This window comes from Pelobates fuscus, chromosome 12, assembly GCF_036172605.1.
Source record: "Pelobates fuscus isolate aPelFus1 chromosome 12, aPelFus1.pri, whole genome shotgun sequence".
In the NCBI taxonomy this organism is placed as follows: domain Eukaryota; kingdom Metazoa; phylum Chordata; class Amphibia; order Anura; family Pelobatidae; genus Pelobates; species Pelobates fuscus.
Window position 1 is genome coordinate 42618614 of NC_086328.1, and position 25991 is coordinate 42644604.

The following is a 25991-nucleotide window of genomic DNA, read 5'->3' on the forward strand; positions in this document are numbered from 1 at the left end:
GATGAAAGCCACGGACGAGGGCTGAAACGTTGATTTTTTTAATGGAAATGGAATAAAGAAATGATACTTTTACAGTGAGTGCAAGCCTTTGTTTACTATTTTTTACTATATATATATATATATATATATATATATATATATATATATATACATATACACCCCTTTTACTTGCAACATTTCATTACACCGCTTAGTCTCACTAGGCCTAAACTAACCACCCTATACACACCTAACTCGGCCCGCAAAACTCTCTGGTGTTGTTTAGACATTGTATCATTACTTCACATACTGTGTCATTTGCTTCATTCTTGCACAGTATTAGCAATGTTATATGTCTAAAGTCACCAACATAGAGACACCAAATAATCTATTGTGTTGGTTGTATACCCCCCAACATGGGGTCACAAGCCCTTACCAGGAATCTCTAAACCTGGGAGATGATTTAGTTAATGACTGATAAGCTAATTATCTCCCAGGAACAGAGGGCCCAACAAAAATATAAAAACATTAAGTACCCCAAAACATAATACAAACATACAATAACCCCACAAATAATGCATCCTCAAATAGGCCTGATCTGAGTGCCCAAGTTGTCCAAATAGTGCTCAAATCCATGCAGTGTAGTGGAAACGCCACGGTGTTAAAGTTATGACTGGCCACACACATAGTCCTACTGTATACATTGCTGCCGCCCAGTGATGGGAGTGAGCACAGGACTTATCTTTCTGCACACGTAGTCCTATGCCAAAAATAGTTCCAGGGCATTTGGTGCTTTTGCCAGTCAACTTCGGGAGCTCCTGCGTCTGTAATATGAGGTGCTGTGCTCGGCTCACAGGTAGTGTTTGTTCCCCTTAGTCTCAAGCACCTTCCTTCCAAAAAGCAATCTCCTGGCCAGTTGCAAAGTGGTTCAAAACTCCAGACCAAGTTGTCTGGGAACCGCACGGTCACCTCATGCTGAACACCGTTCCATAACATTTGCGGTCCCGCTGAGATGAGGGAGGACCCACAAAGTCCTCATGATGAAATTAGATCCACAGCAGTCATGGCTAAGTACTGCTGAGGACCATTCGTGGGTTTAGTTCATGCAAATAACCACCAGGGAGCTAGCATTCAGTTCCATTAGTGAGAAAGAAAAGTGCCGTACCAGGGGCATCCAGGGAAAAACTACTAATGGTGGCTGGGCAGGGTACTCCCAAATGGTGTCTCAGAACCTGGACTATAGTTGATGGGCAGGGGGACGGCTTCCACACTCCTCCAGGAGTTAATGGCAAATGTTCATGGAAAAGAGCGTTTGACACAGATACCTCTACACACGGCTCTCACTCTATACAATTACACATTAGGCCCATGCAAGGCTTTCCCATAGAGCTCTCTCTCTACACATTTCCAAGAACCTAGAGCCTATCACTAGGCATTTAACATATCCAGGCCTCTTAATTCTGTCACTCTTTTATAGACATGTGCACCAGTGAAATTTTCATTTCGTACGAATGATTTCGTACTAAATAAAAATGTAATTCGTAACTCCCGAATTTTGTCTGCAAACCATTCATTTTCTAATGAAATTCATTAAACAATTATTTGTTTTTGTCAATTTGGACAAAAACAGCACTGCACATGCGCTACCAGCTCCCTCCTTGTAATAAATAACTATTCCTACCCCCCTTCATTAAAACCTATGGGGGTCACTATGACCCCTATATGGCCCCTACTTGCGGTATGCCACGAGTAGGGGCATGTCACCTAAACAGCAAGCAGCCAGTCACTGCTCGCTGTCATTTAAAACTAAATATAAATCAGTGTGGGGGTTACTATGACCCCCATATTGATAAAATGGAGGTTAAACCTCTCGCATGTCCCTACCCATGGGGCACTTTAAATGGGGGGACCTAATGTCCCCCCAGGTCCTCACCCATGACCGGCGGATGGGGACAACAAATAATAAAATGACTAGGGGTCCCCAAGCCCTTAGTCACCCCCCCCAATAAAAATATCCTACCTACCTATTATTAGGGTGAGGGGGAGCAATAAACTAACCCTGTAAAATACAATTTCATACTTACCATTAGATGTCTTCTTTCTTCTTTTCTTTCTTCAGCCCCCAAAAAGGCCAAATAAAAATCCATTATACTCAGCACAACTAAAAAAAACAGAGCACAAAAAAAAAAACGCTCATGGGTGGGGACATTAGGTCCCCCCATTTTTATTTAATTAGGGTCCCCTTCCACTGCCATGTCCCCTCCATTTTAGTTATTAGTGTTCCCCACCATGGGGGAATGCGGGAACCTGTGCCAGATACCCCTTTATTGCATTAGTGACTGGGCAGTAATAGGCTTGGTGCCTTAATTAATAAAAACACAAACTTTATTAAATCCCTATATGGATAGATACATCACACAAAATATTATGTAGAGTAAAAGTGTCATAATAGTGTGCACAAAGAAAAACCAAAAATAAATTAAATTAGTTGATTAAAATAGGACCAACGTTCAAGACTTCAATGGAAAGTCCAATGTTAAACCCACACTTAGAATAGAGACACACTAGCTAATAGACCCAATACAGTGTTGCAAAGAGTTGCAATAGTCAATGGTACTAAGCTGTGTCTAACTAGGAGGATAGTTTGGAATAATTATCCAGGAAGGACAGTTTGACAAGAGTTAAGTATGATCTAAAGTATAGCGAATAAATGAATTGAAATTCTAAACAATGTATATAAATATATCTCATTGCTCAAAAAGGCACTTGTAAGCAGGAGAATGGATAGAGTCTCTAATGATATCCCAAATTAGTTAAAGTAACAATCGGGGTGCTAGCGATAAGGAAAAGAAGCCCCTATTAACCCCTTAATGACACAACTTCTGGAATAAAAGGGAATCATGACGGAATATTTCCATCATGTGTCCTTAAGGGGTTAATATATCTCAGCCAGTCTTGAATGTGCTAGATCAATGCTGTTAGAAGCTTCAGATCCTGACTGGACTCTGCTTTGCTGGTGTAAAGTCCTGAATCTGATACAGCACTTAGTTACATGTAGCAGCAGAAAACGAAAAACAATTATGATAATATGGTAAGTACAACAATCTATTCTGCTCTAAGGATACACAATCAGCAGGAGAATGGATATAGTCTCTAATGATAGGTGTAGCAGATATATGGGGCAAATGGAACGCAGCATATCCCAAATTGTTAGAGTTACAATCGGGGTGCTAGCGATATAGAAAGGGAGCCCCTATTAATATATCTTAGCCTGTCTTGAATGTGCTAGATGAATGCTTAGGAAAGCTGCAGATCCTGACCAGACTCTGCTTTGCTGGTGTAATGTGCTGAGTATGATATAATTATAGCACTTAGTTACAGTTATAGCAGCAGAAAATGAAAAACTATTATGATAGTATGGTAAGTACAACAATCTATTGTGCTCTAAGGATACATAGTACCATATGAGCTAGTAATCAAAGAGAGCCATGTTAGATGGATTAAATTGAGATACCAACACAATAACCTTATGGTTGTGCTGTTGTGAATTCGATTTGATGCTAGCACGGGATAGCCCATCAAAAAAGCTATCTATTAAGAAGTCAGACTATCTGGGCTAATAGCAAAGAGACTACCGTAATTCGGTATAGTTGAAGTAGAGCCTGATACTTTGTTAGTTGCTGCTTTAAGGCAGCCCCTGATCTAACTAGATTGTCGGTAAACTCCGGTATGAACTACCTAGTAAATAGAAATCATCCTACGAACAAATAATCCTATGAGTCAAAGCATAAGACATCAGAAGAGACATCAGAAGAGGTCCTAAAAAGTAAGATCCACAAGTGTGGTGTCTAACTCAACACGCATTTCAGAGCTTACTTGTGCCTTTGTCAAGAGTTGGAGTGAGACTGGACTGGCCACTGTTTTGTACGATTGTAAGAGCCCGTCCCTTTAGTGACATCAACGTTATCCGCAAATGACATCAGAGGGGGCGACTCTGTTTTCAAGTGGCTTGAATTGATGGAATATGGAGGGAGAAATGAACTCCTCCAGTGCCAAACGATAGTTGCTTGCCATCGTTGTGGGAATCCAATTTGTGAGATCCTGATAAGGGATAGTGTTTAAAATTAACACAGATGTTAGAAGATCAAATTATTATTTTTTTTTTTTTAAGAAGTTGAATAATAGTTGATGTGGACAGGTGGAGTGGCTTGAGGGAGAATAGTGCTTTCAAAACTGTCTAGAAGTGGTACCCTCAGTGACCAAACAATTAATATTCATTCTATGTCACAAAATTAAAGTAACAATATGTCCATAAGACGAGTTATGTAATTAGTATAGATAAGAGACAGTTAGATGAACGGTGCTAAAGAGAAGCCCGCATTCAAACCATTCGGTTGAAGGGTCTTCAGTCGATAGATCCAGAAACTCTCATGCTGTCTCAGGAATCTATCAGAGTCACCTCTTCTCTTGTCATGTTTCACCAGTTCCAACCCACAAAAGTGAAGCCCTTTAGAGTCACTTGAAGGGTGTTCCCTCAAGTGTGTGGCAATGGGACTCTCTATAGTTAGCTTAGGAGACCTAACATGTTCCTTAATCCTTTCTTTGAAAGGACGAAAGGTTTTACCTACATATTTAAATCACATTCACAGGTTAGAAGATAAACCAAGCCTGCAGTATTGCAGTTTTAAGAATGAGGTAATGTTAAATGATTGTTTGTCTTTACTGTCAGTTACTTTTTTTGGAGTTGCGTTTGAAAAATTTACAGGCAACACATCGTCTGCACTTGAAAGAATCCACAAGAGGGATAGTCAGCCAAGTATGTGTTGTGGTACGTTGGGGTTGAAAATGACTGGGGACCAAAAGGTCTCTTAGATTTTTTCCCCCTACGTGCTGTGATGTTAACCTAGGGACTGTGAATATGTTTAAGATGTGTATCATCAAGAGGGGTCAGAAGTTAAGAGGGGTCAGAATTTCTGGATACCTTGTTTGATGTGATCCCACCCTGCATCATATGTAGCAATCATGAGTGGGGGATTGGTTAAAGTTTCAGGTAGATTTTTGCCAAGTAATGTATTCCAATGCTCTCTTGTATGCTTTTTTTTTAGGCATTTCTTAGGATAGTACAAAACAGGAGAAGACAGATGCTAGATGGTCTCAAACTAAAGCTAGTTATGAGACCCTAAGCATACCTGGATATAGGTATAGCTAACTGGAAAAATAAAGATGTATAAAACTGCTAGTGGCTAAAACGCCCAAAACAAGGAGGAAAGTGCTACAAAAGGATGTATATAAATAAATAAAGTATATACAAGAGATCCGATCCCTACTGTCTGGGAGGCCTGGGATGGGGTACAAATGCACTAAACTCAAAGTGCAGAGGTCTATATGGGATAGAGGGAATAAAAATAAAAATAAAAAAATCCTTTAATGAAAATTACTAAATGAACGTATCCATATCCCTACCCCTAGTAACCCCCCAGCCAATATGATCCTCAATTGCATGCTAGAAGCTGGAACTTCAACCTAATGCTTAATGGTATAGTGTAGGTCCTCAGCTCCCCTTCAGGTGTACAGGAGTCAAAAGGAAATACTCAGAATAAAACTGTATACCAGGGGTCCTAGTAATGCAAAAATGAGATAAAGCAGTATAAGGAGAGAGAAATATAGAACAGAATTAGAGGTCAGTGACAAATGTACTGACAGTTACTTAATAAAGCCTCTCTCCCTTTTCAGCAGCTAGACAGACATAGTAGAGAAAGAAAAAGCGAATAAATCAAAAGTAGTGGTTTAGAGCATCATCAAGGTGCTCCACACCCAAGGTGTTTAGTAAGTGCCCATGTGAGAACAAAAAAATAATAATAGCAAAACCCCCGACGCGCGTTTCGGTGCCTAGGTAATGCACCTTCGTCAGGGACCAAATGAATGCAGTAACTAACCTCCCTTAAATACAAAGTGCGCCAAAGTTCCCAAAGTTCCTGTAGCCAATCACAAGGATAGGGGAGAAATTCCCTCAGGTGCTGCAGGGTTACCTTGATGTGTCCGGTTGATAGAGGAGTTCCATGCCGGGTGGGTATATCACGTGATCGCTACTTCAGAGAAGCGGATTGGTTTCCCCATTGGGCTTATAGGATTGGTTATACCCCACGTGGGGCTCGTCCAATCAACGGATAGTATGTGCGTGGATGACACGCCCCCTGGGTGGCTTCATTGTTAAGCCGATCCTACCCAGATAGTGGCTGTCATCAAGGATAGCTATAACCCCTATGTCTCTCAGCCAGCCGCCAAAGAAAAAAAAATAATAAGGACGGCTTCTGATCACATCTATGTGTGCACCATCCCTAGCTGGCTTCATTATAGAGCCGTTCACAGCAGTCATTCAAGAAGACTAACGACCCTTATAACTCTCAGCCAGCCGTCCAGTGGAGAGTCAGAACAGAATCTGATCGCATACAAATATGTGCATACTGCCCAATGGACTTCCCAATGGAGAAATAGTGATTGGGTATGTCCGGGGTAAAAAGACCCCTATGTCTCTCAGGCTGCCGTCCAGTGGGAAATGAGAACGGCGTCTGGTCACACACATATATGTGCAAACCGCCTAATAACGTTCCCAATAGAGGGATAGTGATGGGATATATCTTATACTGACTCCCCAGGACAAACGGACCTCTAGTGAGACATCTTTAGATTGGACATACCATACTGGCCTGGGAGGCAGTGTGACACACTCCAAGACTAATACATATGTATACACCCTAGATCTAAATGTATTTAAAGGGACAGTATCCTGTTAAAGGGTATGCTTTATGAGACGATGGAGATATATACTTAAGGCGTACAGGTACAGGGTATCCTGGCACTTGTGATATAAAATAAAAAGGTAAGGGCTCAAGAAAGGGCCAACAGCGTCCAAGTAATAAAGATTCCAAAGTGCTATACAAACATATAGGTGTGTATGAGGCGTATCTATATATTTACATAATTACATATTTACATAAGTCTCAATCTGAGATGAAAGAAGTATATGAGAAACCCTCATTGAGACCAAGGGGTGAGAGTGTCTTGAGTTTATAGATCCAAAAACTCTCTCTTTGTAAGAGTTTTTTATCCAGATCTCCACCCCTTGGTCCCAATGTAACCTTTTCCAAACCGCAGAACCTGATCCCATCTGGGGACCCCCTGTGGTGTAATTTGAGATGTTTTGAGACTGGTGCATCTACCAGTCTCCTAGGGTTCACTGAGTTCACGTGTTCCCTTATTCTCAATTTAAACATCCGGGAGGTTTTTCCTATGTAGAGTTTTTTACACGAGCATGTGAGTAGATAAACTACGCCTTTCGTTTGGCAGTTGAAAAAGTTTTTAACCTTAAACTCCTGAGAGTAAGAGGAATCTGTAAAAGTTTTGGATGGGCGACGTATGAAATGGCAAGCCTTACACCTGCCGCACCGGTAGGTGCCTACCACTGGGGACTTTAGCCAAGTGGGATTCTGAGGGGTGCTCTTAAGGTGGCTGGAGACTAATAAATCCTTCAGGTTACGCCATCTTCTTGCAGTGACAGATGCATGGGGAGTGATCACTTTATGTATATGGGGATCCTGATGCAAAAGGGGCCAGAATCTTTCCAAGATCTTAAGAATTTGTACCAGCCATAGTTCCCAATGCATCTAATCACGTTTTGTGGTGATTTGCGATTAATGTCCTCTGAAAGAAGATCATTTCGGTCTGCAAGTAATGCACGTTTATATGCATACTTCATGCATCTATTCGGGTAGCCTTCAGTTTGAAATCCTCCAAATTGGAGCAGTTCCGTCGAAGACGTAAGTATTGTCCTATAGGTATACCTTTTTTAAGAGGTGGGGGGTGATAACTCTCCCAATTAAGCAAGTTATTAGTCGCTGTTGGTTTCCGAAATAACGTGGATTTGAGGTATCCATCTTCTGTCAGTGTGATGGTAATATCCAAAAAGTTAATTTTATTTCCCCCTACTTCACTTGTTAGTTTCAAGTTGATGTCATTTACATTCAGGGTCATCACAAATTCATGGAAGAGGTCAATGGTGTCCGTCCAAATCAGCAGGACGTCATCAATGTATCTCTTCCAGACTTTGATATGTTTGGTATATTTCTGCATATGGGTTTTAAAGACCATGGTTCTCTCCCACCATCCTAGGTGGAGATTGGCATATGAGGGGGCACATGCCGTCCCCATAGCCGTCCCTCTAAGCTGGTGGTAATATTTGCCCTGGAATATGAAAAAATTATGAGTCAAAATGAATTGCATTAAATCATGCACCAGGCGATTATGTGGGGGAGAGGCCCCAGGTTGTTCATCCAAGAAAGCCCGGATGTGCTTCATGGCATCCCCCGTTACTTTAATTTCCCCAATGATATTCAAAGTGTGCTTGGTATCTCTCAGGTAGGATGGAAGTTTAATGACTAGTTTGCGTAGAATCTGGTCTACATAAAGGCTCGTGTTCTGGGTTAGGTTTCCCCTGCCCGAAACAATGGGTCTCCCACTTAGATCAGGTTTTTGTTTGTGTATTTTTGGGAGAGCATAAAATGTCGCAGTTGTGGGTTTTTTAGTCAAAATGAAGTTAAATTCATCTTTAGAAATTAAAGATGATGTTAGGGCCGTATCAAGGATACTTTTGAGTTCTACTAGATATTTCTTAGTGGGGTCACAGGGGAGTATTTCATACGTATCTTTGTCCTGAATTAGGTTATGTACCATTGACACATAATCCGTTTTGTTCAGGATCACCGTATTACCCCCTTTATCTGACGGTTTAAAGATCACCTTGTCCAATGTTTGCAGATGTTTGAGTGAAATCTGTTCCTGTGGAGTGATGTTACTGGCAGGTTGGACTTGGAGTTCTTTATGCTTGACTTTGTCTATTTCCCCACATGTCAGCTCAACAAATAAATCAATATATTTCAACTCCGCTAAATGTGGGGTAAAAAGACTTTTCCTCCTAAGTTGGGTAAATGGGGGTTGTGAATTAGTTTGTATGTCGTTACAGGAGAGCAAATCAACCAGAGTATCTAACAGATCTATGTCTGAGGCTTGAAGGCCCTGGTTTTTGGTTCTTTTTTCATCGCGAATTCGGCGAAATTTATGTAGAGCCAGTTTCCTCGCAAAGAGGTGTATATCGTATATCCTTCGTCCAGTTAAACTTATCAAATTTGACACTGGAACGAAGGATAAACCACGTTGTAAAAGTTGTAATTCTGGATTAGTGGGTATATACGAGAAAAGGTTAATAATCTGGTTAGCTGTGGGAGTATTGGTTAATATCGTTTTCTTCTGAACCTTTGGGGAGGTCTGCCCCGGCCCCGTGTTTGGGAAGTCGTGTTGTCCTCCATATACGGGTTCCCTAAAAAAGTAACCCCCCTTTTTAGGATGCTTCTGGTGCTATACTCATGGGGTGCCTGTGTGCTTCCCTTACTGGACTCAGAATCGGAACCACTTGTTTCGTATTCTGAGGTCGAGATAGGTTCAGAGAAACTCTTCCTCATTTTTTTATTTCTCCTATACACATTCCCATTTTTAAAATCCTGATTGTCCCTTAGAAATTTGGAATGTTTGCGAATCTTTATGTTTTGTTGGTATTTATCAAGGTTGTTTTTAAGTTTTGTTTCTAAAAGTTCAAAGTTGGATTCATTCTTAAATTTTTCAATCTAATCAATTTGTTCATCCACCTCTTTGTTGATAGTTACTAACCTTTTTGATTCAAATTTGCAAAGAATTTCCATAAATCTATTTGAACAATTACCCGCTGCCTCCTCCCACTCTTTAATAAACTCTTCTTCCTCAATATGTGACGCTGGGATATTCTGTACCCTCAGGCCCCTAGGGATAAGTTGTTTTTTTAGGTAGTTTTCTAGGGACGCTATCTCCCAGCCTGTTTTAATTTGTTGTTGAAATAGGTTTGTCAATCTATTGAATGATGAGAGAATATCGTCACTAGTGGAAGTATAGCTTAATTCTTGGTCTGAAAAAACTTGATCGGTATCCCTACACCATACGTCCCTTTTGGATTTATCAAACAGGAAACTTGCCATCATACAACACTAAGCGGTACTCTGGTATTGAAACCAAATATATAAACAAAGAAAGAACAAGAGGCAGGTAGCGGGGGAAGGACCAGGTAACTGAACCAGATGGGACCGTCACAGTCTGGCCACGCTATCCTGTGTACCGCAAGGAGACTCCAGGGGTCTCCAGGGGCTTAACCCCTAAACTAGGTAAATACAAAACAGGAGAAGACAGATGCTAGATGGTCTCAAACTAAAGCAAGTTATGAGACCCTAAGCATACCTGGATATAGGTATAGCTAACTGGAAAAATAAAGATGTATAAAACTGCTAGTGGCTAAAACGCCCAAAACAAAGAGGAAAGTGCTACAAAAGGATATATATATATAAATAAATAAAGTATATACAAGAGATCCGATCCCTACTGTCTGGCAGGCCTGGGATGGGGTACAAATGCACTAAACGCAAAGTGCAGAGGTCTATATGGGATAGAGGGAATAAAAATAAAAATAAAAAATCCTTTAATGAAAATTACTAAATGAACGTATCCATATCCCTACCCCTAGTAACCCCCCAGCCAATATGATCCTCAATTGCATGCTAGCAGCTGGAACTTCAACCTAATGCTTAATGGTATAGTGTAGGTCCTCAGCTCCCCTTCAGGTGTACAGGAGTCAAAAGGAAATACTCAGAGAATAAAACTGTATACCAGGGGTCCTAGTAATGCAAAAATGAGATAAAGCAGTATAAGGAGAGAGAAATATAGAACAGAATTAGAGGTCAGTGACAAATGTACTGACAGTTACTTAATAAAGCCTCTCTCCCTTTTCAGCTAGCTAGACAGACATAGTAGAGAAAGAAAAAGCGAATAAATCAAAAGTAGTGGTTTAGAGCATCATCAAGGTGCTCCACACCCAAGGTGTTTAGTAAGTGCCCATGTGAGAACAAAAAAATTATAATAGCAAAACCCCCGACGCGCGTTTCGGTGCCTAGGTAATGCACCTTCATCAGGGACCAAATGAATGCAGTAACTAACCTCCCTTAAATACAAAGTGCGCCAAAGTTCCCAAAGTTCCTGTAGCCAATCACAAGGATAGGGGAGAAATTCCCTCAGGTGCTGCAGGGTTGCCTTGATGTGTCCGGTTGATAGAGGAGTTCCATGCCGGGTGGGTATATCACATGATCGCTACTTCAGAGAAGTGGATTGGTTTCCCCATTGGGCTTATAGGATTGGTTATACCCCACGTGGGGCTCGTCCAATCAGCGAATAGTATGTGCGTGGATGACACGCCCCCTGGGTGGCTTCATTGTTAAGCCGATCCTACCCAGATAGTGGCTGTCATCAAGGATAGCTACAACCCCTATGTCTCTCAGCCAGCCGCCCAAAGAAAAAAAAATTAGGTTTTTAAAAGGGTTACATTGGGACCAAGGGGTGGAGATCTGGATAAAAAAACTCTTACAAAGAGAGAGTTTTTGGATCTATAAACTCAAGACACTCTCACCCCTTGGTCTCAATGAGGGTTTCTCATATACTTCTTTCATCTCAGATTGAGACTTATGTAAATATGTAATTATGTAAATATATAGATATGCCTCATACACACCTATATGTTTGTATAGCACTTTGGATTCTTTATTACTTGGACGCTGTTGGCCCTTTCTTGAGCCCTTACCTTTTTATTTTATATCACAAGTGCCAGGATACCCTGTACCTGTACGCCTTAAGTATATATCTCCATCGTCTCATAAAGCATACCCTTTAACAGGATACTGTCCCTTTAAATACATTTAGATCTAGGGTGTATACATATGTATTAGTCTTGGAGTGTGTCACACTGCCTCCCAGGCCAGTATGGTATGTCCAATCTAAAGATGTCTCACTAGAGGTCCGTTTGTCCTGGGGAGTCAGTATAAGATATATCCCATCACTATCCCTCTATTGGGAATGGTATTAGGCGGTTTGCACATATATGTGTGTGACCAGACGCCGTTCTCATTTCCCACTGGACGGCTGCCTGAGAGACATAGGGGTCATTATACCCCGGACATACCCAATCACTATTTCTCCATTGGGAAGTCCATTGGGCAGTATGCACATATTTGTATGAGATCAGATTCCATTCTGACTCTCCACTGGACGGCTGGCTGAGAGTTATAAGGGTCGTTAGTCTTCTTGAATGACTGCTGTGAACGGCTCTATAATGAAGCCAGCTAGGGATGGTGCACACATAGATGTGATCAGAAGCCGTCCTTATTATTTTTTTTTCTTTGGCGGCTGGCTGAGAGACATAGGGGTTATAGCTATCCTTGATGACAGCCACTATCTGGGTAGGATCGGCTTAACAGTGAAGCCACCTGGGGGGCGTGTCATCCACGCACATACTATCCGCTGATTGGACGAGCCCCACGTGGGGTATAACCAATCCTATAAGCCCAATGGGGAAACCAATCCACTTCTCTGAAGTAGCGATCACGTGATATACCCACCCGGCATGGAACTCCTCTATCAACCGGACACATCAAGGTAACCCTGCAGCACCTGAGGGAATTTCTCCCCTATCCTTGTGATTGGCTACAGGAACTTTGGGAACTTTGGCGCACTTTGTATTTAAGGGAGGTTAGTTACTGCATTCATTTGGTCCCTGACGAAGGTGCATTACCTAGGCACCGAAACGCGCGTCGGGGGTTTTGCTATTATTATTTTTTTGTTCTCACATGGGCACTTACTAAACACCTTGGGTGTGGAGCACCTTGATGATGCTCTAAACCACTACTTTTGATTTATTCGCTTTTTCTTTCTCTACTATGTCTGTCTAGCTGCTGAAAAGGGAGAGAGGCTTTATTAAGTAACTGTCAGTACATTTGTCACTGACCTCTAATTCTGTTCTATATTTCTCTCTCCTTATACTGCTTTATCTCATTTTTGCATTACTAGGACCCCTGGTATACAGTTTTATTCTGAGTATTTCCTTTTGACTCCTGTACACCTGAAGGGGAGCTGAGGACCTAAACTATACCATTAAGCATAAGGTTGAAGTTCCAGCTTCTAGCATGCAATTGAGGATCATATTGGCTGGGGGATTACTAGGGGTAGGGATATGGATACGTTCATTTAGTAATTTTCATTAAAGGATTTTTTTATTTTTATTTTTATTCCCTCTATCCCATATAGACCTCTGCACTTTGAGATTAGTGCATTTGTACCCCATCCCAGGCCTGCCAGACAGTAGGGATCGGATCTCTTGTATATACTTTATTTATTTACATACATCCTTTTGTAGCACTTTCCTCCTTGTTTTGGGCGTTTTAGCCACTAGCAGTTTTATACATCTTTATTTTTCCAGTTAGCTATACCTATATCCAGGTATGCTTAGGGTCTCATAACTTGCTTTAGTTTGAGACCATCTAGCATCTGTCTTCTCCTGTTTTGTATTTACCTAGTTTAGGGGTTAAGCCCCTGGAGACCCCCGGAGTCTCCTTGCGGTACACAGGATAGCGTGGCCAGACTGTGACGGTCCCATCTGGTTCAGTTACCTGGTCTGTCCCCCGCTACCTGCCTCTTGTTCTTTATTTCTTAGGATAGCCCTTATCTTTGAACTGTTGTTTTAGAATTTTGGCTTTGATTTTAAAATCCTCAATGGTACTACAATTTCTGCGGACCCTGAGGTATTGGCCAGTAGGTATGCCAATCCTCAGGGGCCTTGGATGGAAGCTATCCCAATAGAGGAGGCTATTGGATGCCGTATGTTTTTCCTAACGTGTGGTTTGGATAGTGCCTTCATTTGTGATGGAAATTGTTAGGTCAAGAAAATTTTTGCTTCCAAACTCTGAGGTGAATCTCAGATTGAGTTTGTTGTCATTCAACAGGGTTACTAACATGTTAAAGTTCTCGAGAGAACCCTTCCATACAATTAAAATATCATCAATAAATCAATATCATGAAAATATATCATGGGGATATATGGTGAAAATTCATCAGACTTTACAATCACCTCTTCCCACTAACCCAGGTACAGATTGGCATATGATGGAGCACAAGCTGTTCCCATTGATATGCCCCACACCTGGTGGTATAATCTGTTATTGAAGAGGAAGTAATTATGTGAGAGGATAAACTCAAGGAGCTCCAAGACAAAATGTGAGCGAGATTAGTAGTTTGGTCCTCTCTTATCAAGCTAGAATTGGACATGTTGAATACCTCCTTCGTGGGGTATAGAGGAATATACATCTAAGCTGCAATGTACTGCCGATTCAGGCAGGGTTAATTCAGAAAGGAGAGCTAGAGTTTCTTTAGTGTCTTGTATAAAGGATGGTAGAGATTCCACATGTGGGTGTAGAATTCTATCAATGTAAATACCCCCACTTTGTGTGAGATTACACACCCCAGATGCTATAGGGCATCCAGGTTTTTTTTTTTATCTTTGTGCATTTTAGGCAGGCACTAGAGGGTTGCTATCCTTGGTTTCTGAGTTAGGATGAATTAATATTCATCTTTGTAGAGCAACCCGTTGTCTTTCCTAAGGGATTGGAGGGCTTTATTCTTGTATTTGGTTAGATTCATGTTTTGTTAGAATTTAAGGTCAACACTTCTGATACTTTCAATTTCGAATTTAACAGCTTCTGAAAAATTCTCAATGTTTCTAAAGCTTCCTATATTGGGTGTAAGCCAACTCTTGGGTTTCAAATTTGTCTGACTATTTAGTGGTATCATTATCCTCCAGTAACGACAAAAGGGTCATTAGGCAATCATAGTCTTTGCTTGGTAGGCCTAAATCTCTGACTTTCCTCTCTGTCTGAAGCTGGTGATATTTATATAAGGCAAGTTTTCTAGCAAATAGATGTAGATCTTTGATCCATACAAATTTATTGTAAGCTGGGACTGGTACGAATGATAAACCTATTTTCAAGACATTCATTTCATGGTGATTTAAGGTTCGGCCTGATAGGTTCACTATTTGAGTAGTGTTTTTCATGTGAGTTTTTAAAATCTCCTTCTCCTTGCTTTCCTTCCCCCCCACCCCCACCCCCTTCCCATGTTGCAGGTATGGTACATCGTTTCTCGGGGTAATTGATCTTCCTGGGGGTCTAACTCTAAAAAATGGACCCCTTTTGTCAGGATGCCCCTATAATTGTTCCCATAACCCTAACAGTCACAATAAACAAAAAAATAAACACTGCACAATAAAAACAATCCACATGAGTCACAGTGGGGCTTATCTCAGAATGGATTTGCAAGGTGGGGAAAACACTTATAAGGGCTTTCCAACACTATGCAAGCTCAGTTAGTTGGCTTACTCTGTATGTGTACAGTGAGCTTTCCACCCCCATTTCTTTAAATGGATGTCCCCACCCAATACCCATAGGTGGGGGGGGGGATAGGAGGGTATACATTGCCAGTTACTTGGCATGGAAGAAAGTATAAAACCTCTCTTGTGATCCTTACAGAAAGTTTAACATTTTGCACGCTTGCTGTCTGGAGACAAGTAGTTAATAACTAATCCAAAAACAACTTTGCATTGTGTCTTCCGGGTTGATGTAGAATTAGTTTGTGTGTAAGCTCAGAGTTTGTTTCTATAGCAGAATTGCCAATCAGACCAAATTCAGCCAAATCTCAGTTTTTGTGATACTAATTTCCAAGTTTAGTCTGTACACATTGCACTAAGATTCACACTAGCATAATTCTTTCCTCATTAAATGAAAAAGTCACAGATTTTGATCATTCTCATTTGTAGTCATTCTACAAAAAAAACCCATCTTTATTTTTCTGTCACCTGTGCCTAAATAAGCTGTCACCTTACTCCATCAATTCCGCTGCAGATGATCAAAGTGGTTTGCATGTGATTTTAAAGAATGACTACTAGAATTGTGCTGTGTGAAGCCTATATGCTAAACAATAGAATACATTTGTATGGAGAGAGGGGTGACAGAGACTTTGAATTAAAAAAAGAAGAAAAAACAGATTGAAAGCACAGTATATTCTCTAAAAATAGAATGGCTAAGGTATTCTTTGCTATCATTTCTAGAGATCTTGGTGCCTCCTCCAGCCTTTTAATAAAATAATAGTGCAATGTAATGTAGAAGAATTCATGGATATTTTTGAATAGAATACACATAAACAATTAATTGAAAGTTGCTTGTTTGTTGTCAGATAATTTGATCTATCAAAAAACAAACAAACCTCTTTATATTATAATGCATCGACCATCATGCATCCCATAATATATTCATTTATAACGGTACATTAAGAACAGTTTCACAATTTTCAAAATAAACTATGGTCATAAATATAATAAATATAAAACATGATATCATTCTTTAATTATTTTAACTCTTCACATGAGTATATATAATCAATGATGCTCGAGTAGTGCTTTAATATAAGATCATACATTTATATTATAGTGTGTTTCCCTTCAATCAAAATATTATTTTTCTATTTTAAATATTTACACCATTTCAATCACTTATTTTATATTGTCAAGCTCTTCTGTATCACGCGTTCTAAATTATGAATTCAAAGTAACCATAAAAAGCAACTTCATAAAGATTCTATAATGTAATACACGGAGACACACATTAAAAAAGCAATTTAGCTATGAACTGCAACTAAATAACTGTGAACAAACAATGAGATTTCTAAGTGCTACTATCAAAAAGTATCCATCCAAAAGTAAAATGTGCTTATGTAACCAACTATTATGTTCAAAGCAATCACACATTCATTGTACAGTTGGTCAATTTGCTTTTTGCCTCTATTCACAGCACACTAATTCTTTTCAGAATTCAGAGACTAGGCCACTTGCATCAAATCATATTGACTGGGTGCCATGGTAACAATATGAGCCGTGTTAAGAACCTTTATGATTCCGTGTTCTCTATTCTGTCTGCTAACACAGTAATACAGTAGCATTTGCTTGCACCTGATTTGTATTCAAGGCACAAGTTTCCGTGTCACTCTGGGAAACTATATCTAGAACACAAAATGAAGAAACATTAATGTTTTATGAATACTTTTCTTTTTCTTTATTTTATCTTTTATATAGAGTATATGCGCATAGATAAATATGCACTGCAATAGAGCATGATTGCTTATAAGAAAAATGCTAAGGCCAAATATAAAAATATAAACATAAACAAACACTTATTGCTTTGCCCGTAATCTAAGTGATAATGTTATTGGTGATCCTACACAGTAATACAAAAAGGGCATTTTATTAGTTGTAATTATTTTGTTATTATGCATGCTTTAAAGATGTCTTGCCTGCATGAATTATGTATATATTAAATTTACTGTGTATATTATACACAAAAGCTTTTGTTGTGAAGGAAATGTTCTATCAAAAGAAATATACCCATATATTATCCTATTGCAACACAGGCATGTCTTAAAATTCCACCAAGGATTATTATCAATAGATGCCATAAAACAACTTACATACTATATCTGGTCTTGCACTCAGCAATGTCTAAAACCCTCTTCTTTTTATAGACCCCATTCATTGGCACAGAAACACAAGCTGCAGCAAACACACTGACCAAGTTAAGAGATCCAAAGGCTACAATATGCATAGGTATCCTTATTCCAAACCAAATAAGGATCCTGTTATAATTTTTTTTTATTGTTTTTCACTGTTGCATTGACAAGGCAAATTTACATATACATCCATATAAAAAAAAATCATGCATAAATAACTTACAATACTCAAATTGTTCATACTAGCATCTCTTGTATCGCATATCTTCCTAAGGAGAGCACATCTATTTTTATATATTTTGAAATTGCAAGTGCATTCCTGTCTAGAACTGCTCTAGGATAAACAACATGAGATTCAACAAACACTACAACCATTCTCATGCCGACAGGGGTACCTGAGGGAGCTCAATATGTTATTCTAACGATTCTGTGGTCGTTTTTAATCCATATGCAGGAAAAACTGTGGAAAGTCAACTGGGTCCTGCATACTCTTTCATGACTCAGAGTCTGCCTTTCCCTCTCAGTTTAGTTTCTCTAACCAGAAGGCATTATAGACTTTTTTCTTTGGGAGTTTTCCTTGTATCATATCTAGTTGGGATTCCATTCCCAACTGGAACTTTACTTGCGTTATCAACTTATCCAAGGAAAAAGGAAGTGAATTCTTCCAATTGCGTGCTATCATTATCTTAACAGCGATCATAAAGTGGATATAAATAACCATCTCTCTCTGCTGTAAGGATTCGATATTTAAGTGTAATAAAGCGTTCTCAGGTAACTTTGGAATAGACTTACTTAATAAGATTTCTAGTATATCAAATATTTCCTGCCACAATTTACCCACGGTCTCACATTCCCACCAGATATGCAAAAAAGATCCCGGATTCTTTTTACACCTCCAGCATACCGGTGAGCTTTAACTGTACTTGCTGGCTATTCTTGTGGGAACGAGATACCATCTGTTGATGGCTTTAAACAATGTTTCTAATAAATTCATGAAAGGGTTAATGCTGTCTTGGACTCAATTCCCTCAATTCTGTATCTCTCGGTCACCACATCAATTGACGGGAGAAACTTGCTCAGCAAATAACAGACACACGAAAGGTGCATGACAAGTTCTCAATTTGTATTACTGTGAATCGGGCATTTATACAATTGTATTTACATGTGTCATGAGATATGCCATTCAGAATATAAGATTGACTACTTCCTTAAATATCACATGTTATTCTGACTGGTAAGATAAGACCTTCTTTGAATATGTCTGCAATGTATATCCTGGGCCAGACATCCTGAAATGTCGTATTTCCTATAGAATTGTATAGGTCTGTCACACTCAATCATATTAGATCATCCTATACAATTGTTACTAAGCATAGTATCACATTGTCAGACATCCTAAAAGGAAAAATGTCATTGTCCAAGTTTTGCCACACTCAGCATATCTATGACGTACATCAAATTTAGCATACAAAGCAAAAAGTAGTTTAACAAGTCAGCAATAATGATAATACATCTTATAAAATGATATGAGAAATTAACTAATATTTCTTACATTTCCCCTCTTTGAGCAATAATAAAATTTGCTCATCTTATCGATAAAATCTTACCAGGACAGAGAAACTTCCACATGGTATTTTCAGGGGTGCTAGTCACTCCCTGCGGGACTTTCATTAATTTCTTCACCTCGATTCCCATGTGGTAATTCCTAAGGCCCAGTTTTAAAAATGGGTTGATACCTTCCAGTGGCAGAGAGGAGAACTTCCAATTGTTTCTGTTCTGTATTATGAATTAATTTCTGTATTCTCTTCCTCAATATACAAGTAAGGTGGCAGTTATAAAAATTCATACACAATAAAATCAGGGCTACAATAACAAGAGGATAGAATAATGATTTCATTATCTGGGATCCAGTAGGGGATCAACCAGTAAAGCATTGTACCAATGCTGGGCTAAATCATTCTAAATGTGTGAACTCACCTTAAGGAGTTCTCCTTTTAGGATATGTGTGGCTACCTGTGTATGTTATCTTTGGGAAAAATATCGTCCCCTGTGTATGTGGGTGCCCACCAGGTTAAATTCATGGCAAAGAGATCATAAACTGGTACTGGTAATGTGTTAAATTGACAAGCTAATTTAACATCCTTTGATGATGCATGATATAATGTAAAATAGCAAAAGCATGAAAAATGTGAGACATTACCAGTTAACTATCCATTGCATTTAGTGGATTGGGGTTTTAGAAGTAACCATTCATTATCTGTGAGGTTAAGCATTCATCTAATCTTAGGAATCATTAGTGTGTTTTCTAATGCCAATCTTTGTTGTTACATCCATAAATACTTGATGGCACAAGTACTCCAATTACTTAGACCTGTTGTGAATGTCATAGTTGCAACAGTTAAATTATCTAAATAATTATACATTGATTTATCTAAATCCAATCCTGTAACCTGTGATTTAACAACAGTTGGAGCCCAGTTTGCAGTAGCATGGAAACCAGTCCCTATATGCATACTGGCTGTGTTTAACTTATTCTTGAGGGTCTCCATATATATAACTATTTAGTATACCCATAGTGGTCCCAGCACCTCCTAACAGTGTGTCATACCATTCCGTTTTCTGCCTTTGTTTGCTGTGTTACATAATGTTACAAAAGGAGTAGTGATTTTTAATGACACACGTATAGCTTGTAGGAAGGCAGTTGTATTAACACATGTGGATGGAATAGGTGTGTGTGTGTGTGTGTCGTTCATAATGACTAACATTTGTCCCCTTCTCCAATTAATGGTACCAATTATATAATCATTATTAAAGGTAATACGGCCTGTCTGTTTATATTGATATGCAACCTTACTAATTTTCTTATAATATGTATCCCAAAACCTGTTTTTCTTCTTACCATCAGAACTTCTATTAAATAATGTGACACAGATATTAGTGTAATTAGCAACCTTAACTGTGCACATTTCTGCGTTATAAAATCTAACAATTTTCCATGAACCTTTAAACAAACATAATGCATCGGTTTCATTAGCTATGGACACATTCCATATGGGTAACTGGTACTTATAAGGGTTACTATTTGTCCAATTCATCCAAATGCTTTCAGTGAACGAATGATTGCATATTACATGCTGATAGAAAGGTGGTGGAGAAAAGTTCTTGAGGGAGCGTGTGTGACGAAAGCTAGATGAGGGGCTAAGGCCTAATTGGGCTGGGGGTATTGAAGAATTGTTCATCGTGTCAGTCTTTTCTCCAGAAATAAACAGGTTTCAAACTTGCCATTGACTTGTACTCATAATGGCATTCAAGGAACAATATCAGAGGGAGTATAACAACTCCAGAAAGCATAGCGCACAACATAATCTTGGTCTCAGGTACGTATGATCCTCTCAATCTACGATACGGTGTGAAAGCCATGATGCTTCGCTAAGGGGAACTTCTTCGGTTTCCGAGCAAGGAGTGGTGTTGTCTTCCTTGGCTCCCCTCTTTGGACACAGCTTCACTCGGGATGCGTGAATCCAGATGTCATCGGAATCTGTGAGGACAGCGGTTCTGGTTACAGCAATCACAGTAGCAGGTGGTCCAAAAGGGTATCCTCCTTTGCTGGTTCTGTTCAGCTGACGGATATACACCTTGTCACCGGGCTGGTATGGATGAGTAGCTTCCTGTGAAGGTAAGGGAAAACTACGAAGAAACTTTGTCATACATACCATTCAGTTTTATCAACAATTCCTGTACATATTCTTGTATTAGCTGTAAATCCCCAGACATTATAACAAGCGATTCCCTGGCCCAGGGTGTGGGAAAAAGGTCATCCCATCAAAATCTCAAATGGAGATAATTTAGTCACCTTGTGGGGATTCATTCTTATATCAGCTAAAATAGCTGGTAGATATCTAGTCCAATTTACCCATGTTCCTGGGTAAATTCTGGGCTTTTCCTTAATAGTCCTATTCATCCTTTCAACTACCCCTGTACACTGTGGATGATAAGGTATATGAAACTTCCAGGTAACTTGCAAGAATTTAGCAAGTTCCTTGGTAACCTTACTGGCAAAAACCGAGCCATTATCAGAGCCAATACTGCAGAGAGCAGCCATACCTGGGAATAATTTCAGCAACAATAATCTTCACTACAGTCCTAGCATCTTCCCTAGATGTCACAAAGGCCATCATGCCATCTACTAAACTGATCAACTATGACCAGTAAGTATTCTTACCAATTTTGGATACATGAATAAAATCAATCTGTAAGTGTGTAAAAAGAGCAGCTGGAGGGGGGGCAAATGTTCGTGCTGTGATTTGTGTGGAATATTAGGATGTGTTCACATACATGGTTCACACTCTTACAAAAGACTGTTTGCTTCAATTATGCCTATTCTCACCTATTCTCCCCTCTTTAGAGAACAGATCATTCTGATCTTTCTCTAAACCTTGTTTAATCCAAAAAAAACATAGCAGGAAACATTTCATAGTAAACATTATGGCTGCAACTTCCTTTTGCCACTTTGTCAGCCAAGGCATTTCCTCTGGAAATGTCATCACTAATTATGAGGCTTAGATGGTATAGACAGAGTCAGAAGCAGAAATGAGAATAGCATGCAAAACAAACAAGACCAGAATTAACAAGACTATAGACAATAGACAGATTCTGGGTATTAAGAAAAAGAATCTCATAACCACTTAAGCGCTGGGCTGTCATGTGTTGTGTAGTGAGATTTGTTATCAGCTGAGTGACCTGGTGACTGGCATGAAGTATTGTAGGATGCCCTAGTGTGATAGTAGTAGCAGTTTCAACAGCCATTGCACATGCTGTCAATGCTCTGAGACACGCCGGCATACCCTGTGCTCAAGCTACTTTGGAAAAGAATGCTATGGGACGCATACCGCCTCCTTGCTCTTATGCACAGACCGCGGCCATGGTTTTACAGTTTGTCCTGAGCATACAAATAAAATGATTTACAATAGACAGGTAGTCCTAAAGCCTGGGCTTGCACCATACAATATATGCAGCTATTATGTCTGGTGACCAGCAGACATTTTCAGGGCTGTCAGAACGTACAGCCTGCCTTAGGATTGAGTCATAATGGGAGCATTCAGGGATCCACTGGCAGCAGTAATTAATCATGCCGAGGAAGGTGAGCAACTCCTTCCGAGTAGTGGGTGTAGGAATCCTCTGAATGACCTCAATACGTTTTGGACTCAATTGTCTGGTGCCTGAAGCCAGAACAAAACCTAAGTAATCAACCTTTGATTTACACAATTGCATTTTGTGTTTAACAACCTTGTGACCCACAGTTGCTGACAGTATCCACAGTGCTTGCCTCATAGCTAGGGCTACGTAACAAAAATCATCAACATTTTGCAAAAGGACGGAACCAAGACCGGGGTCCATGTTTTTTAGAGTATGTTGGAGTACCAACGAATAAACAGCTGGGGAATCCACATAGCCTTGGGTAAGCGTGTCCAGGTAAACTGACAGCCTTCAAAAATTAAAATAAAAACCATAAGTAGCTGTGTCTCTTGATCAATAGGTATAGAAAAAAATGCATTACTTAAATCAATGACAGTGAAGCAAGTGGCATCATGTGAAATGGCTGTAATGAGGGATGTCACATCAGGGACAATGGGTGCAATGGGCACAATTAAACCATTCAGGGCTCTAAAGTCCTGAACTAAGCGATATGCTGGCCAGTGGTGTTGGGAGTGGGTCTGGTGTTATTCTTATCTACCGGGCATATTTTGAGAATTGTGGGGTTGTTGGGGTATCTGGGGTTTTCTGGGGTGTGGACACTCATTCCTCCAGTGGCCATACTGGCCACAGTTAAAACAAGTGTTCCTGTCTATTCCTCCTTGGTTACCCCTGCCACTATAACCCTGATTTCCCTGTCTCCATCCCCTTGCCCCTCTTTGACCACCCCGTCCACGGGCGTTATGTGCTCCATCCCATGTTCGCTCTCAGCCTGTGTAGGTGGACAGTGTTGAAATCCCTGAGCATAATAAGCAACCTTACTTCCTAAAATCCTTACTTAAGTTAAAAAAAAATCTTAGCCACCCAAATTGGCCCAGTCTGAAATCAATTATTTCACAAGCAAAGAATACTGTGGCAACATATTACCAAGGCATGACTGTATTTTAAGGAGATCCATATCATCTCCAGACATTAAACCTGCCTCATCCTTCCAACACAAATCATATTACCAATCTCTTCCTTCGCATCTTGCTTATATGCCAAAGCAGTGAATATAGCCTGCTTATTCTTCCAACATTTCAACTTCCACCTCATTCCACATTTTAGCACATCCTGCTGAAGTACTAAGCTCATAAACAACAATTAATTTCAAACCATATAACAGTATCTTTGTAGAAACACATAATGGGTACCCAGCAGATATGCCAATACAGAAATCACATTTATGGGCACGCAACTACACACTCTGTCTCCCTCCTAGGAAACACAGACACAATATAAAATCAATCTTAAACTAACATCTCAAAATCTCCAATCCCATATACCTATATCAGACCACAACTCCAACTATCCTCAGCCAAAACGCTAGTATTCAACAGCTAGTAAAACAGTTATTTGCTAGGTTATTTAGCTGGCATTCTTATCAGTATCACTAGACTGTAACAAACTGATTCACATATAATTTTAAAACAATACAGCAACATATAAATTAAACCACTTTCCAGTTAAACTTCACACTGCACACATTATCACAATCACCATTTACACAGAATAAACAGTTAACAGCTGTAATCAGAACATATTTTTATAGTATACCAATATTAGATTAGATTCATTTTAGGGATTCTTATGTATACATTTTCTTAATTAACTTCATTACTTTACTCTACTATAGTATTGTATATAAAGAAAGGATCCATTTATATAGCGCGCTCATAACTCAACTATTTGTATAAAACTTCCATTAACTAATCTGAGATGCTTCTGCATCAACTTAAATCTTATAGAAATTGAACAAACATCTGGATCAGATTACACAGACATGGTTTCACCAGAATCTTTCAGAACTCTCAGAGACTTAAAAAAAATTATTCTATACCATGTTTAAAAGGCATGGCAAACCTTAGACCGGTCAGTCTCCAAGAGCCTTAGTACAACAGGTAGAAACCTTTGTCAATGATTTCTGATCCAGGCTATATACCACAATTTAAAATAACACATAATGTGAGACATAGAAGACACAAGCAGTAGTTATTGTACTGGATCATCTAAGGCATCTGTAGCAATAAAAAGGTTAGCTTACAGCACAAAATAAAGCATGTGTTGGACCGCTGAAAATTTAAAATGTTACTCTGTTATTTTCAAACAAAAATCATATTTAGTATGGATCCTTTGCAACAAACACACAGGGCAGGGAAGATGTGCTGATTGGTGTTCTATACAATTAATCCCATATGGGGAATTAACTTTCAAATACTAATGAAGTGTCTCTTTTTTTGTCTCGGTATAAAATATACTGAGCTCATTATTTAAACAATTTAACACATTTACACTTATCCCACTCTCATAGAAAGTGTAGTGGGCTTATGGTATTTAAAGCAACAATCATACCAGGCACACAGATCCCATGTGAAATAACTTACAATAAAACTTATACTTCTATGCGACAGAAAGAATAAAGCAAAAAGATTTAAGTAGGTCTATCAGGTACAACCTGTGAGTCATTTCTTTTCTAATACACAGTACTGCTATCTTGCAGAAAGATAAGTCCTGCGCTCACTCCCATCACTACTGGGCAGCAGCAAGGACTACAACACACATCATAAAAACAAAGAAAAACAAGTTACCTGTGTTCTCTCCTTAATCCCTATGTATTTTTTAAAAACCTCCATTTGTTTAAAAGTACTGCTATTTTATATATACACATATACATATATACACATCTATACATATACATACATACATACATACATGTACACATATTGGTCACTCAGGACCTGAACTCACATTTCCCATACTGTTGACTCAGAGTGGGGACACTACTAACTTACCAAAGTGTGTCCCCAATATAGACAAACAATCACCCACAAAGAACACTTAAGACAAACAAAGGTGACCGGGAGAAAGAGAAGTTTGGGTTATACTTATAGATCTATAAACCGTGCTCCTCAGAACACCTATAGTCTTAATAAACCGGAGACCTCTTATGGTCTCAAAAACCTGTATCTACCTGAGATACCCTGTATCTATCTTAGATACTAACCTGGGTTACCAAAACCCTATATATTTAGACCAAATGTCTAATAAACCGGAGACCTCTTATAGTCTCAATATAAACCGGAGACCTCTCATGGTCTCAATATAACTAGAGTCCTTACACCTTTCCTATCTTACTGGATACAGATAAACCAAAGGGGGGTCATAGACAATCAGTGTCAAATAAGACACAAAAAGGCTACTTACCCAATGGTTTTGCTGTTATCCATCCATCCATCCCACTTCTAGACACCAAGCTGAAAGGGTTAATGCTG